The following is a 5,090-nucleotide window of genomic DNA, read 5'->3' as shown; positions in this document are numbered from 1 at the left end:
GGGGGACAGCTGGACAGAGACACTGACGGCTAACCCTGGAGCCCACGAGACAGCGAATCTAGTTAAAATCCTGGCAGCCAATCGGGAGGAGGGAGAAGTCAGGTTAGCCCGCCTTTTGGACGTGACGTCATTTCCCCCACACGCTCACCCGCCACACCCCCGTAACCGGGAAGCTCCAGGCCTTAGCAACCGAGCTAGGCCAAATCAAACCTAACTAGGCGAGGTACGGCTGGCCAGGCTACTGAGAGTGAAAATCTAGAGAAGGCCTGGAATGGGAGATTGGGGCGAATAAGAATATAGCGGGGAATGGTGGAGCTTGTGTCACACGGCAGCGACCAGTCCTTATATCTGGCGACCTCAGGCCCACCTGTGCTATTCTCCTTATTCCTGCATTCGGGGCTCCCAGCCAGAGTCAACCCGCCTGCTTCTTCGCCCATTCAATCCAGGGTGCTTCAAAGTAAAACCTTTCTCCCCAACCGGCCCTATTCCCTTAGGGGACCACCTGAAGCTTGCCTTACCTTTCACCTCATATTCATTAATGCCTTTCGAGCTCTTCTTCCTCAAGAAATCTTAGACAGTGCTTTTCAAACTTTGATGTGCCTACACACTATCTGGGGAACTTGTTAAATTGCAGGTTCTGAATTAGGGGGTCTAAGGTGGGCCCTGCATTTCTAACAAGCTCTTGGCAGCTGCTGCTGCTGGCCATGGACCACAGTTTGCATAGTATGATTCTAGAATAACCTCATCCCATTCTCTTCACCCTTTGGTCTGTGCCCCTTTAGTTTGTCGTATATTTTGTACCTATAACTGGTATAACCTGCTCCACTGGGCGTACCCGTGGAAAACTTGGTCCTCCTCTTCCTTATAAAAGATGTAGGTCCCCTTTGTGATTCAGGCTTGCTCATCCAGCTCCCTGCACAGGCTGGGCTACCACAGCTCTTCAGGGAAGGAGAATCCCACTCTCTGTCCTCACCTCGGCTCCCTCTTCAGTTTGCTCTCTAACACCCGGCCATTGTGCCCCAGACTACAAGGACCATGCCAGGACAGCCAGGAGGGGAGGTAATTTCATCATTAGCCACAGACTTGTGTCAAAACAGTCCTCTCCGTTTTGTGTTGCGTCTCAGATCACTAACTTAGACTTTTTTTTCTCAAGTTTTATTTCTAGGTTCTGTACTCTCGTACCCTTAGTCCACTGCAACTAAGGCTAAATACTCTGATTCTTGGAATCCTTATATTCCTATTGAAAATGAATCTACCTTTTCTCCCTCCCTTTTCCCTGTTGCATTTCAGGGATTTCTGGGAAAGGCAGATAGTCTAGAATGAGTCACAAAAGATTTGATTACAGCCTAATCCCTGGACAAAGATTGCTAATTTGTATTATGTGTGCCTTAACTGAGAGGTCCACTCCAATGACCCTTCAAAGATTAGCTTCTCTCAATTAAAAGAAACTGTACTCTGTTACAAATGTATTGCTTTGTAATGTCTCTTACTCTTTTGTGTGTGTATGTTTCAGTTCCAACTGAACTGAAGAGGCAAGGACCTTGCCTCTATTTCTTTTGTGTTTTATCTCCTTCTTCATTCATTCATTCAAACAAATATTTATTGAGCACCTGCTATGTTCCAGGCAGGATGTTAGGAACTGGGGATACATAGATGAATGGGACAGAGACAGTCCCTGCTCTCGTGGAACTTACAGTTTGGCCATGGAGAATAAGTAATTACAGTGGTATGAAGAAGCGTGAGATGCTATGAGAGTGAATGAAGGATGAGGGAATATCCCTTGAGGATGAGACATTTTTGCTGCCATCTAAAGAATGAATTAGAACTGAACCTCTGAGAACACACCAATAGACCCCATACTGAGAAACGCTGAATTAAATGGTCAACTTTGTCTCCTTAGGTAACCCCTTGTCACCATTTGTGACTATATATAAAAACAGGGCTTCCCTGGTGGCGCAGTGGTTGAGAGTCCGCCTGCCGATGCAGAGGACACGGGTTCGTGCCCCGGTCCGCGAAGATCCCACATGCCGCGGAGCGGCTGCGCCCATGAGCCATGGCCGCTGAGCCGGCGCGTCCGGAGCCTGTGCTCCGCAACGGGAGAGGCCACAGCAGTGAGAGGCTCGCGTACCGCCAGAAATAAATAATAATAATAATAAACAAAAAACAGACATAGGCACCAAACCCCTAAAAACAGTAATCCAGGGACTTCCCTGGTGGTTAAGACCCCATGCTTTCAATGCAGGGGACGCGGGTTTGACCCCTGGCTGGGGAACTAAGATCCCACATGACTGTGCGGTGCTAAGCATGCTATGCGGTGTGAGGGGAAAGGGGGGCGGGGGGAAGACAGTAATCCAAATCATCTAGAATGGAAATATTTTTATTTTTAAAAAGATGACCCAGGGGCTTCCCTTGTGGTCCAGTGGCTACTAAGACTCCACGCCCACAATGCAGGAGGCCCGGGTTTGATCTTTGGTCAGGGAAGTAGATCTCACATGCCGCAACTAAAGACTCCACATGCTGCAACTAAAGACTCCACATGCCGCAACTAAAAGATCCTACACGTTGCAACAAAGATCCTGAGTGCCACAACTAAGACCCGGCACAGCCAAATAAATAAATAAATAAAGCAAAGCAAACAAACAATAAAAAGATGACCCATTAAAATGAAAACACAAAAGTTAAGTTTTATAAGAGGACTGAAAAGTCCCCAGAGATGGCATTCATGGATCTGTAGATTCCCCTGGGTCTCAGCTTGAGAAACACAGGTCTAGGAAGGGGCCAAGATGTGAAAACTCAGGAATGGGAAATAGCATAGGCTGTACCCCCAAAGTGTTAACTGCATGAATATTGACTGACTCACACTGATTGCTCTCTCCCAGTTCCCTGCCCCTGAGTCCTAGTATTCTACAGCTCAGTTCTCTGGAGATAGTCACCAAGGAATCAAAAAAAAAAAAAAAAAAAAAAGAATGGAAATAAGCCTAGAGCATTATATCCCCAAGCCTGTCTAGAGAACATGGGATCTCAGAGGATCTGGCCATATTCTGCTGCTCTCCTTGCCCTACCCCATAAAGGCATTGTTTTGCCTTCAATATAGATCTAATCTGGGGACTTCCCTGGCAGTCCAGGGGTTAAGACTCCACGCTCCCAATGCAGGGGGCACAGGTACGATCCCTGTTCGGGGAACTAAGATCCCACATGCATGCCGGTGCAGCGGAAAGAAAGAAAGGAAGGAGGGAAGGAAGGAAGGAAGATCTAATCTGATGGCAGAACCCAAGGAGAGGTTCAGGAGCTGATGCAAGGTAATTTGTGGGCTGGTGGTTGTTCCATGTTGTCTCAGCACACACGGAGCATATGACACTTGCCCTCTAAATGGGTGAAGTAACATTCTGTAAGCAGATAGAGTGGGGGGGGGATCCCCAGAGGAAAAGAACCAGATAATAGCTTTTTTTAAAAAAAATTTATTTATTTCTGGCTGCGTCGCATCTTTGTTGCTGCGCCAAGGCTTCCTCCAGTTGTGGCGAGTGGGGGGCCACTCTTCATGGTGGTGCACGGGCTTTTCCCATTGCGGTGGCTTCTCCGGCTGCAGAGCACAGGCTCTAGGCACGTGGGCTTCAGCAGCTGTGGCGCATGGGCTCAGCAGTTGTGGCTTGCGGGCTCTAGAGCGCAGGCTCAGTAGTTGTGGCACACGGGCCCAGCTGCTCCGCCGCATGTGGGATCCTCCCGGACCAGGGATCAAACCCGTGTTCCCCGCATTGGCAGGCGGACTCTCAAGCACTGCACCACCAGGGAAGTCCCCGATAATAGCTTTTTAAGGTAAGAGAAGCCATTTTGGGCCTAAACCATTTTGTGATCTAAGCCTTGCCACAATGCTTGCCCTTGAACAGGTCTTAGTATTAATGATCTTAAGAAGTAACAATACTTGGACTTCCCTAGTGGCGCAGTGGTTAAGAATCCGCCTGCAATGCAGGGGACACGGGTTCCAGCCCTGGTCCGGGAAGATCCCACATGCCGCAGAGCAACTAGTTCCGTGCACCACAACTACTGAGCCTGCGCTCTGGAGCCCGCAAGCCACAACTACTGAAGCCCACGCGCCTAGAGCCCGTGCTCTGCAACAAGAGAAGCCACCGCAAGGAGAAGCCCATGCACCTCAATGAAGAGTAGACCCCGCTCGCTGCAACTACAGAGAGCCTGCGCGCAGCAACAAAGACCCAACGCAGCCAAAAATAAATAAATTAATTAATTAAAGAGAAAAAGGAAGTAACAATAGCAAAGATAATAAATCAATTGTAAAGACTCCCAGTTCTGTTTCAATGATAAGAATTAGCCAGAAGCACTTTCTTGAGCCGTTTTGCAGAATTTAACACCCCTCATAAGCGCTCAACCACCAGATCAACTAGCACCTGAAGGATGCTAATGTTTCTGACCCTAATGACTTCAAACTAAAGCTTGGACTCTGTCGACCTTTGCCCCAATTCTGTGCTCCTCTGCTCAAGCCCCTTCAAGAATATGCATACTATGCCCAAGCCCCTTCATGAGTATGCACCCTTAGCTGAAAACTTCCACAGTTTTGCTGTTTGAGAAGACACTGCTTTGGGAAAGATTCCTGGTGTTCTCCTTACTTGATGTAAGTAATAAATCCTTCTTCTACCTATCCTTGGCTTGGTTGTGTCTTTTGGCTCAACACACCAAGAGGTGAACCCAGTTTGGGGGTAATAATTCTTTTCTTATCTATTCAGTAACCCTTACTGAGTACTCAGGATTAGTCAGTGAGACATGAAAATAAATACAGAACTCCCCATCAGTAGGCTAACAAGGGTAAAGAGTTATAGTTAACAAAACTCCAGATGCAAGGGCAAAAGCGTAAGTGGAAGGGAAGCTATTTCCAACTGGGGGTGATCTGAAAAGGTCTCCAAAGGGTTGAGCCTTGGAGGATGGCCATAATTTTGACATGTAGAGATTGAAGGGATTTATTGCAGGTGGAGGAAGCAGCACAAAGCAGGAGAGATAAGGAAAGGGAAGCCACTTTACACCCATGTTATTCATCTCTGGCTTGTCAATCTCAGCTTCTCCTATACCCATTCCTGCCGCCC

Source organism: Lipotes vexillifer, unplaced genomic scaffold (genome assembly GCF_000442215.2).
Source record: "Lipotes vexillifer unplaced genomic scaffold, Lipotes_vexillifer_v1.1 scaffold862, whole genome shotgun sequence".
Lineage (NCBI taxonomy): Eukaryota > Metazoa > Chordata > Mammalia > Artiodactyla > Lipotidae > Lipotes > Lipotes vexillifer.
The sequence above is the reverse complement of the archived record's forward strand: the minus strand, read 5'-3'. Positions refer to the sequence as shown.